The sequence below is a fragment of the Eptatretus burgeri genome, chromosome 18 (assembly GCF_056783735.1).
Source record: "Eptatretus burgeri isolate ZD-2024b chromosome 18, Ebu_testis_v1, whole genome shotgun sequence".
Taxonomy (NCBI): Eukaryota; Metazoa; Chordata; class Myxini; order Myxiniformes; family Myxinidae; genus Eptatretus; species Eptatretus burgeri.
Window position 1 is genome coordinate 13017932 of NC_140978.1, and position 12418 is coordinate 13030349.

Consider the following 12418-nt stretch of genomic DNA (forward strand, 5'->3'; position numbering starts at 1 on the left):
AACAACAACAACAACAACAACAACAACAACATAATACCCTGGCAATTGTGAATCCGTGTCGTTGGCTATGACCCTTTTGCTTCCGTTTTTTTAGGCTTCTGGTTATTTTTTGTTTCCGGTTTTTGTCATGGGGAATGATACATGCCGGGAGATAAAGGCATCGTCGGAGACATGAAAGACACAAATATCAGACATGGTGTATATTTCCTCCACTGATTTTAATAAAGATATCTCCCGCATCATCAAAAAATAATTTTTAATCCTGATTTATGTTATTTGATCGCTGATCTCGAATCCAGGTCGATGTAACCGGAAATTGCGTATACAGTTGTGAACAAGTTATAGGTGAAGTCAGAAGCGAATGTAAGAAGAATTCTACGTTCCCTTCTAGTATTTTTTTTTTGATGAGATCCTGTTCTTGGTGGTGTAGTTGTCGTGAAGGTAATGTTGAGGAGTTTTTTTTTTTAGATGAGATCCTGTTCTCGGTGGTGTAGTTGTTGTTGTGAAGGTAATGTTGAGGTATAATGTTGAGGTAATATTGATTTTTTTTTTTAGATGAGATCCTGTTCTCGGTGGTGTAGTTGTTGTTGTGAAGGTAATGTTGAGGTATAATGTTGAGGTAATATTGATTTTTTTTTTAGATGAGATCCTGTTCTCGGTGGTGTAGTTGTTGTTGTGAAGGTAATGTTGAGGTATAATGTTGAGGTAATATTGATTTTTTTTTAGATGAGATCCTGTTCTCGGTGGTGTAGTTGTTGTTGTGAAGGTAATGTTGAGGTATAATGTTGAGGTAATATTGATTTTTTTTTTAGATGAGATCCTGTTCTCGGTGGTGTAGTTGTTGTGAAGGTAATGTTGAGGTAATATTGATTTTTTTTTAGATGAGATCCTGTTCTCGGTGGTGTAGTTGTTGTTGTGAAGGTAATGTTGAGGTATAATGTTGAGGTAATATTGATTTTTTTTTTAGATGAGATCCTGTTCTCGGTGGTGTAGTTGTTGTGAAGGTAATGTTGAGGTAATATTGATTTTTTTTTAGATGAGATCCTGTTCTCGGCGGTGTAGTTGTTGTGTGAAGGTAATGTTGAGGTATAATGTTGAGGTAATATTGATTTTTTTTTTAGATGAGATCCTGTTCTCGGCGGTGTAGTTGTTGTGTGAAGGTAATGTTGAGGTATAATGTTGAGGTAATATTTATTTTTTTTTTAGATGAGATCCTGTTCTCGGTGGGGTAGTTGTTGTGAAGGTAATGTTGAGGTAATATTGATTTTTTTTTTAGATGAGATCCTGTTCTCGGCGGTGTAGTTGTTGTGTGAAGGTAATGTTGAGGTATAATGTTGAGGTAATATTAATTTTTTTAGATGAGATCCTGTTCTAGACGGTGTAGTTGTTGTTGTGAAGGTAATGTTGAGGATTTTATTTTTCAGATGAGGTCCTGTTCTAGGCGGTGTAGTTGAGGTATAATGTTGAGGTAATATTAATTATTTTTAGATGAGATCCTGTTCTAGACGGTGTAGTTGTCGTTGTGAAGGTAATGTTGAGGATTTTATTTTTCAGAGGAGGTCCTGTTCAAGGTGGTGTTGTTGTTGAGGTATAATGTTGAGGTAATATTAATTTTTTTTTAGATGAGATCCTGTTCTAGACATTGTAGTTGTCGTTGTGAAGGTAATGTTGAGGATTTTATTTTTCAGATGAGGTCCTGTTCTAGGCGGTGTAGTTGTTGAGGTATAATGTTGAGGTAATATTAATTTTTTTAGATGAGATCCTGTTCTAGACGGTGTAGTTGTTGTTGTGAAGGTAATGTTGAGGATTTTATTTTTCAGATGAGGTCCTGTTCTAGGCGGTGTAGTTGTTGAGGTATAATGTTGAGGTAATATTAATTATTTTTAGATGAGATCCTGTTCTAGACGGTGTAGTTGTCGTTGTGAAGGTAATGTTGAGGATTTTATTTTTCAGATGAGGTCCTGTTCTAGGCGGTGTAGTTGTTGAGGTATAATGTTGAGGTAATATTAATTTTTTAGATGAGATCCTGTTCTAGACGGTGTAGTTGTTGTTGTGAAGGTAATGTTGAGGATTTTATTTTTCAGATGAGGTCCTGTTCTAGGCGGTGTAGTTGTTGAGGTATAATGTTGAGGTAATATTAATTATTTTTAGATGAGATCCTGTTCTAGACGGTGTAGTTGTCGTTGTGAAGGTAATGTTGAGGATTTTATTTTTCAGAGGAGGTCCTGTTCTAGGCGGTGTAGTTGTTGAGGTATAATGTTTTTTTTTATTTATGTTCTTTTCTTTATGTTCTTTTCACAATATAATGTTGAGGTAATATTAATTATTTTTAGATGAGATACTGTTCTAGACGGTGTAGTTGTCGTTGTGAAGGTAATGTTGAGGATTTTATTTTTCAGGTGAGGTCCTGTTCTCAGCGGTGTTGTTGTTGAGGTAATATTAATTTTTTTAGATGAGATCCTGTTCTAGACATTGTAGTTGTCGTTGTGAAGGTAATGTTGAGGATTTTATTTTTCAGATGAGGTCCTGTTCTAGGCGGTGTAGTTGTTGGGGTAATATTTATTTTTGCAGATGAGATCCTGTTCTAGTAGGTGTCGTTGTCGTTGTGAAGGTAATGTTGAGGAATTTTTTTTTTTCAGATGAGATCCTGTTCTCAGCGGTGTAGTTGTTGTTGTGAAGGTAATGTTAAGGTAATATTTATTTTTTCAAAACAAAAAGACTTTCATTTGATATATGTAAGAAGAATTCTACGTTCGCCTCTCGGCTTTTCCTATTCCATATTATTCTTCATCAGGCGATCCTCGGCCACCTCGCTCTCTGGGGTCTCAAGGCATTCCCTGGGTAACCTCGCTGGGGTCTGAAGCTGCCATGTTCTTTGGCCTGCTCAACCATGTCTTGACTTGGAACAGGCCGCAATAATTTAACGAGTTTTTTTTTTCACTCATATTATCGAATGCCTGTTCATCATAGCTACGAATCGCTGGGTGCATTACAATGCTTATAAATATCCGGAGACGTCAGCGTTCTTGACGACATTTCAGGCATCTCCGGGAGGTATATGTTTAATGTGTATATAATCGCGTGCCAAACTCGCCGTTTCTTATTATCAACCGTTTTGTTGGAGTGCTTGTTTGAGTGCTTAAGCCACTTGGCGAGCGCTCTCAAGCTACTTGGTAGTTCGTTTTGGTAAAAGTACCCGTGCTCTCAAGGTAACATTGATTCGACAGACACGTTTCCGCCTGTGTTGGAACCTGCGGTGCCGTGCGGTTGGTGTCTCATCCACTGAAAATGTGCAATTTTATTTTTTACAGGATATCACTTTGTTTAACCTTCTGTTCGATATCCTCATATAATCCACTCATTCGACATCGATACATCTCTAAAAACAATAAGGTCCATCCGACCAGGTGTTTGCCATGATCTGGTTATGAAGGCACAGAGCAGAGATTGACATTTTGTGTTCTGTGCCTTGATATATTTTTCAATTGAATTTTGTTAATTTCCCACTTGAATTCCTCTATCAAAGAACTGTTTGAAGGTAAATCTTTGTGTTTGTCGTTTTTATGTATTTTATGATACAAACTGTATTACCATAACGGAAGTGTGTGTGTGTGTGTGTGTGTGTGTGTGTGTGTGTGTGTGTGTGTGTGTGTGTGTGTGTGTGTGTGTGTGTGTGTGTGTGTGTGTGTGTGTGTGTGTGTGTGTGTGACTCACTCACGCACCCCTCCCTCCATAAAGAGCAACGTTTGGTGGGATGTCGCTCTCCCCACCTGCCCCTTCTTCATCCTCTCTGCTTCCCCTCCTCCCACTCACCTTTCACCTGCCTCCTCTCTCTCTCTCCCTCCCTCTTTCTCTCCCCCCTCCCCCTTATTGTCCCTGTCAGCGAAGCGACGAGTTGTATTTGCTCGTAAAAATATTACAAAATAGAAATAGGCCGACAGTTTCACATTTATGAATTTATTGTATTATATCTACACTTGACGATGGGATTTTGTGAGGACCTTCTTCAACCACTGAATTTGTTAAATCTCAACTTGGACTTTATGTCCTTTACAGAAGTCAATCTCAACTTTAACTTTATGTCCTTTACACAAGTCAATCTCAACTTGGACTTTATGTCCTTTACACAAATTAATCTCAACTTTGAATTTATGTCCTCAACACAAGTCAATCTCAACTTGAACTTTATGTCCTTTACACAAGTCAATCTCAACTTGAACTTTATGTCCTTTACACAAGTCAATTTCAACTTTGAATTCATGTCCTTCACACAAGTCAATCTCAACTTGGACTTTGTCCTTCACACAAGTCAATCTCAACTTGGACTTTATGTCCTTTACACAAGTCAATTTCAACTTTGAATTCATGTCCTTCACACAAGTCAATCTCAACTTGGACTTTATGTTCTTTACACAAGTCAATCTCAACTTGGACTTTATGTTCTTTACACAAGTCAATCTCAACTTGGACTTTATGTTCTTTACACAAGTCAATCTCAACTTGGACTATGTTCTTTACAAAAGTCAATCTCAACTTGGACTTTATGTCCTTAACACAAGTCAATCTCAACTTGAACTTTATGTCCTTTACACAAGTCAATCTCAACTTGAACTTTATGTCCTTTACACAAGTCAATCTCAACTTGAACTTTATGTCCTTTACACAAGTCAATTTCAACTTTGAATTCATGTCCTTCACACAAGTCAATCTCAACTTGGACTTTATGTTCTTTACACAAGTCAATCTCAACTTGGACTTTATGTTCTTTACACAAGTCAATCTCAACTTGGACTTTATGTTCTTTACACAAGTCAATCTCAACTTGGACATTATGTTCTTTACACAAGTCAATCTCAACTTGGACTTTATGTTCTTTACACAAGTCAATCTCAACTTGGACTTTATGTTCTTTACACAAGTCAATCTCAACTTAGACTTTATGTTCTTTACACAAGTCAATCTCAACTTGGACTTTATGTCCTTTATACAAGTCAATCTCAACCTGGACTTTATGTCCTTCACACAAGTCAATCTCAACTTGGACTTTATGTTCTTTACACAAGTCAATCTCAACTTGGACTTTATGTTCTTTTCACAAGTCAATCTCAACTTGGACTTTATGTCCTTCACACAAGACAATCTCAACTTGGACTTTATGTTCTTTACACAAGTCAATCTCGACTTGGACTATGTTCTGTACACAAGTCAATCTCAACTTGGACTTTATGTTCTTTACACAAGTCAATCTCAACTTGGACTTTATGTTCTTTACACAAGTCAATCTCAACTTGGACTTTATGTTCTTTACACAAGTCAATCTCAACTTGGACTTTATGTTCTTTACACAAGTCAATCTCAACTTGGACTTTATGTTCTTTACACAAGTCAATCTCAACTTGGACTTTATGTTCTTTACACAAGTCAATCTCAACTTGGACTTTATGTTCTTTACACAAGTCAATCTCAACTTGGACTATGTTCTTTACAAAAGTCAATCTCAACTTGGACTTTATGTTCTTTACACAAGTCAATCTCAACTTGGACTATGTTCTGCACACAAGTCAATCTCAACTTGGACTTTATGTTCTTTACACAACTCAATCTCAACTTGGACTTTATGTTCTTTACACAAGTCAATCTCAACTTGGACTATGTTCTTTACACAAGTCAATCTCAACTTGGACTTTATGTTCTTTACACAAGTCAATCTCAACTTGGACTTTATGTTCTTTACACAAGTCAATCTCAACTTGGACTATGTTCTTTACAAAAGTCAATCTCAACTTGGACTTTATGTTCTTTACACAAGTCAATCTCAACTTGGACTATGTTCTGCACACAAGTCAATCTCAACTTGGACTTTATGTCCTTTACACAAGTCAATTTCAACTTTGAATTCATGTCCTTCACACAAGTCAATCTCAACTTGGACTTTATGTTCTTTACACAAGTCAATCTCAACTTGGACTTTATGTTCTTTACACAAGTCAATCTCAACTTGGACTTTATGTTCTTTACACAAGTCAATCTCAACTTGGACTATGTTCTTTACAAAAGTCAATCTCAACTTGGACTTTATGTTCTTTACACAAGTCAATCTCAACTTGGACTATGTTCTGCACACAAGTCAATCTCAACTTGGACTTTATGTTCTTTACACAAGTCAATCTCAACTTGGACTTTATGTTCTTTCCACAAGTCAATCTCAACTTGGACTATGTTCTTTACACAAGTCAATCTCAACTTGGACTTTATGTTCTTTACACAAGTCAATCTCAACTTGGACTTTATGTTCTTTACACAAGTCAATCTCAACTTGGACTATGTTCTTTACAAAAGTCAATCTCAACTTGGACTTTATGTTCTTTACACAAGTCAATCTCAACTTGGACTATGTTCTGCACACAAGTCAATCTCAACTTGGACTTTATGTCCTTTACACAAGTCAATTTCAACTTTGAATTCATGTCCTTCACACAAGTCAATCTCAACTTGGACTTTATGTTCTTTACACAAGTCAATCTCAACTTGGACTTTATGTTCTTTACACAAGTCAATCTCAACTTGGACTTTATGTTCTTTACACAAGTCAATCTCAACTTGGACTATGTTCTTTACAAAAGTCAATCTCAACTTGGACTTTATGTCCTTAACACAAGTCAATCTCAACTTGAACTTTATGTCCTTTACACAAGTCAATCTCAACTTGGACATTATGTTCTTTACACAAGTCAATCTCAACTTGGACTATGTTCTTTACAAAAGTCAATCTCAACTTGGACTTTATGTCCTTAACACAAGTCAATCTCAACTTGAACTTTATGTCCTTTACACAAGTCAATTTCAACTTTGAATTCATGTCCTTCACACAAGTCAATCTCAACTTGGACTTTATGTTCTTTACACAAGTCAATCTCAACTTGGACTTTATGTTCTTTACACAAGTCAATCTCAACTTGGACTTTATGTTCTTTACACAAGTCAATCTCAACTTGGACATTATGTTCTTTACACAAGTCAATCTCAACTTGGACTTTATGTTCTTTACACAAGTCAATCTCAACTTGGACTTTATGTTCTTCACACAAGTCAATCTCAACTTAGACTTTATGTTCTTTACACAAGTCAATCTCAACTTGGACTTTATGTCCTTTATACAAGTCAATCTCAACCTGGACTTTATGTCCTTCACACAAGTCAATCTCAACTTGGACTTTATGTTCTTTACACAAGTCAATCTCAACTTGGACTTTATGTCCTTCACACAAGACAATCTCAACTTGGACTTTATGTTCTTTACACAAGTCAATCTCGACTTGGACTATGTTCTGTACACAAGTCAATCTCAACTTGGACGATGTTCTGCACACAAGTCAATCTCAACTTGGATTTTATGTTCTTTACACAAGTCAATCTCAACTTGGACTTTATGTTCTTTACACAAGTCAATCTCAACTTGGACTTTATGTTCTTTACACAAGTCAATCTCAACTTGGACTTTATGTTCTTTACACAAGTCAATCTCAACTTGGACTATGTTCTTTACACAAGTCAATCTCAACTTGGACTTTATGTTCTTTACACAAGTCAATCTCAACTTGGACTTTATGTTCTTTACACAAGTCAATCTCAACTTGGACTATGTTCTTTACAAAAGTCAATCTCAACTTGGACTTTATGTTCTTTACACAAGTCAATCTCAACTTGGACTATGTTCTGCACACAAGTCAATCTCAACTTGGACTTTATGTTCTTTACACAACTCAATCTCAACTTGGACTTTATGTTCTGCACACAAGTCAATCTCAACTTGGACTTTATGTTCTTTACACAAGTCAATCTCAACTTGGACTTTATGTTCTTTACACAAGTCAATCTCAACTTGGACTTTATGTTCTTTTCACAAGTCAATTTCAACTTGGACTTTATGTTCTTTACACAAGTCAATCTCAACTTGGACTTTATGTTCTTTTCACAAGTCAATCTCAACTTGGACTTTATGTCCTTCACACAAGTCAATCTCAACTTGGACTTTATGTTCTTTACACAAGTCAATCTCAACTTGGACTTTATGTTCTTTACACAAGTCAATCTCAACTTGGACTATGTTCTGCACACAAGTCAATCTCAACTTGGACTTTATGTTCTTTACACAAGTCAATCTCAACTTGGACTTTATGTTCTTTACACAAGTCAATCTCAACTTGGACTTTATGTTCTTTTCACAAGTCAATCTCAACTTGGACTTTATGTTCTTTACACAAGTCAATCTCAACTTGGACTTTATGTTCTTTTCACAAGTCAATCTCAACTTGGACTTTATGTCCTTCACACAAGTCAATCTCAACTTGGACTTTATGTTCTTTACACAAGTCAATCTCAACTTGGACTATGTTCTTTACACAAGTCAATCTCAACTTGGACTTTATGTTCTTTACACAAGTCACTCTCAACTTGGACTTTATATCCTTTATACAAGTCAATCTCAACTTGGACTTTATGTCCTTCACACAAGTCAATCTCAACTAGGACTTTATGTTCTTTACACAAGTCAATTTCAACTTTTAATTTATTGCCTTCACACAAGTCAATCTCAACTTGGACTTTATGTCCTTTACACAAGTCAATCTCAACTTGGACTTTATGTCCTTCACACAAGTCAATCTCAACTAGGACTTTATGTTCTTTACAGAAGTCAATTTCAACTTTTAATTTATTGCCTTCACACAAGTCAATCTCAACTTGGACTTTATGTCCTTTACACAAGTCAATCTCAACTTGAACTTTTTGTCCTTTACACAAGTCAATCTCAACTTGGACTTTATGTCCTTCACACAAGTCAATTTCAACTTTGAATTTATGTCCTTCACACAAGTCAATCTCAACTTGGACTTTATGTTCTTTCCACAAGTCAATCTCAACTTGGACTTTATGTCCTTCACACAAGTCAATCTCAACTTGGACTTCATGTTCTTTGCACAAGTCAATCTCATCTTGGACTTTATGTTCTTTACACAAGTCAATCTCATCTTGGACTTTATGTTCTTTACACAAGTCAATCTCATCTTGGACTTTATGTTCTTTACACAAGTCAATCTCAACTTGGACTTTCTGTCCTTTACACAAGTCAATCTCAACTTGGACTTTATGTCCTTTACACAAGTCAATTTCAACTTTGAATTTATGTCCTTCACACAAGTCAATCTCAACTTGGACTTTATGTCCTTTACACAAGTCAATTTCAACTTTGAATTTATGTCCTTCACACATGTCAATCTCAACTTGGAATTTATGTCCTTTACACAAGTCAATTTCAACTTTGAATTTATGTTCTTTGCACAAGTCAATCTCAACTTGGACTTTATGTTCTTTGCACAAGTCAATCTCAACTTGGACTTTATGTTCTTCACACAAGTCAATCTCAACTTGGATTTTATGTTCTTTACACAAGTCAATCTCAACTTTTAATTTATGTCCTTCACACAAGTCAATCTCAACCTGGACTTTATGTCCTTCACACAAGTCAATCTCAACTTGGACTTTATGTTCTTTACACAAGTCAATTTCAACTTTGAATTTATGTCCTTCACACATGTCAATCTCAACTTGGAATTTATGTCCTTTACACAAGTCAATCTCAACTCGGACTTTATGTTCTTTACACAAGTCAATTTCAACTTTTAATTTATGTCCTTCACACAAGTCAATCTCAACTTGGACTTTATGTCCTTTACACAAGTCAATTTCAACTTTGAATTTATGTCCTTCACACATGTCAATCTCAACTTGGAATTTATGTCCTTTACACAAGTCAATTTCAACTTTGAATTTATGTCCTTTCCACAAGTCAAGTCAATTTCAACTTGGAATTTATGTCCTTTACACAAGTAATTCTCAACTTGGACTTTATGTCCTTTGCTCAAGTCAATCTCAACTTGGACTTTATGTCCTTTACACAAGTCGATTTCGAAATTGCAACGAACATATCTCGTGCAAACTGCTTTTTATCCTCTAGATGTCGTTCAAGTACATGCTAGCTAAGATACCAAAAGCGGTTGGACGTTTCAGAATGCAAATCATTGCTCATTAAATTACTTTTTAAAATTACAGTCACTTTTGAAAAGCTAACAAAAGCCAGATTTTTTTTTTTTGATTTTTCTTTCAAACCTTTAGCAATCCCACGTCTCTGCATCTCATAGCCTAATTTACTCAAGAAAGAAAAGGTATTTAGAAATTCTTCAATAATTTGTGCTTTTTGGATCGATTAATAATGACGACAGGTATTACTGACCTGTCACCATTACATCAAGTGAACTTATTCTCTGAAGAAAAATTAACGAAGGTGATTTCAGAATGAACATTTGTGGAATTGCAGTAAATATTTTAATGAAGAGTTTCAAATGATAAGAATTTTAGTTTTGATGTGTGAAATTGTTAAAAATCATTAAATAATTGGTTAGCCTGTTTAGCTTTTCTCTCTGAATGGAATGCTCTTAATATTTTGGAATCCAGGTCCAAATCCCAGACACTATGTTTGTCCATTGTCTGCTAATGTCTTTGTAATTGACATTAAAGTACACGAATGTTAACCCCACCTTTTATCCTGCATGCAATTGATGAATTTGCTCCACAATGATCCTTATATCGATGTAAAAGAAAATAGAATTTCAAAGATTAAATAAATAACCCACGGAGCGCACTGCTTTGAGTGGCAAACAATGTTTTCTCTCTTTCCATTATGTGAGCGATGAGGTTGTAATTTATATTTCACGGTAAGAATAACTTTCCTTTTACTCGATCAGTTCTGCTTCCCTTTTTTGGAAATCCTGGAACAAGTCACCCGAGTTCCTACGAAAAGGCCAAGAACATGACAGCCAAATTCCATTGTGGCTGCTTATCCTGATTTATTCCCTCATTTGCAGTGTTATACCCAAATTTGGTACTTACAATGTCGCAATTTTATCGAGGTACATTTACCATATTTGAAGGGCACATCTTCATAAAGGCAACCTGTGTTTACACATTGTGTTGCAGAACTGCCACAATTGTTAAAAAAAAGTATAGACATATACATTTGTTTAGGGGAATGTTGTGAGCACTGCCTTTCTATAGTCAGCAGTGGATTGCTTGCACCAAGTTGCTCCACAATCCATTCTAAGCTGTCGAGCCTGGGTTCCAGTCTCGGTCCAGCTACAAACTGTCATCTCGGTGATTCACAAGCTCGGTGATTCATCAATGTGTGTGCCGTCCCTCGGATGGATGTTAAACTGGGCGTCCTGTCTGCCGGAATTCGTTGGTGGATATTAAAGATCCCACGGTGTCCTTCGTGAAGAGTAGGCGAGGTATATTCGGCAGGCTGAACAAATTGCAAATTCCTGCCCTAATTTCCTGCATCGGGGTAGTGACCCATCCAGAATTTCAACCATAGCTAAATAAACTGCTTTGGCAGGACCGATAGTTCATGATCTGACCAAGTTGCTCTGAGGGCACGAAGAGTCAACCAACCATAGTATGGAGTTGCCTTATGTATCGACGTAACGAACAAGCTGATGGCAAGATGGAAACTCCACTGAGATAAGCTCATTTTCCAGGAACTTGGAATCCAAGCCATGTGACAATGTTCCATTAAGCTGGATTTGAACCTCTGCAGCCGCTGAGATATAGCGGGTAAGTCTCTTCACCAAGAGGTTGTCATCGCATCAATAAGGTGTCCATGACTACATGACTGATATGGTTGGAAGAGTTGAAGTTTCAAAACTCTTGAGTTTTTCCAGTAATGAGGAGAAAGCAAACTGTGCATAAACAAAATGGAAATGTGCACAAGCTTTCCATGACGGGCACATTTTGTCATTTATCTTTCTTGGCTTTTGCACTCGTGATAAAGCACTGTTGGAAATGGAGTTGGATGAAGTAAACTTTTTGGGGAAGGGGGAGGAGGGTATTTCTGCCCACTTGAGTTTATTCATTTTGATATATCAAGGTTGTTGGGGTCTCGCAGGATGGCCTCGAGGTATATGCACACTCGCCTCTGAACTGCCTAGTATCGGTTCGAGTTTGAGTTATCGCCGGCACCGTGAACAAATTCCAAATTCCCGCCCTGAGTGTCTGCTTGGAAGGAAAAGGCAAACCACCCAGCATAGCCCATGCCAATAAATTCCACCGGCGGGACCAAAAATTGAACATAGTCTCACGTCATCTCCTTTCATGTCATCTCATCTCATGAAGGTTCTTGGAGGAGCCTAAATACATAAATCTGCACTTGTAGAACAAAGGCATTATGTTACTAGTCTATTACTAGTCTAGTCTAGTCTATATATGTTACTAGTCTATGGACACGATACATATAGTAATGGCAGTTTGAACCAAGTTTCTTTGTATCATGAACCATGGTGTTCAGATGGTTAATTATGCCAATCAG

The 12418-nt window shown here is 36.6% G+C and overlaps 1 long non-coding RNA gene across 1 annotated transcript in view; it reads left to right on the forward strand.

Annotated features, from left to right (window-relative positions):
* The first annotated feature begins 2473 nt into the window (after nt 1-2473).
* Nucleotides 2474-12418, forward strand: part of LOC147008633 (uncharacterized) — a 111436-nt gene continuing 101491 nt past the window's right edge. The window contains exon 1 of the long non-coding RNA XR_015053207.1: nt 2474-3054. This is a non-coding gene — a long non-coding RNA (uncharacterized LOC147008633). The remainder of the gene's footprint in view (nt 3055-12418) is intronic.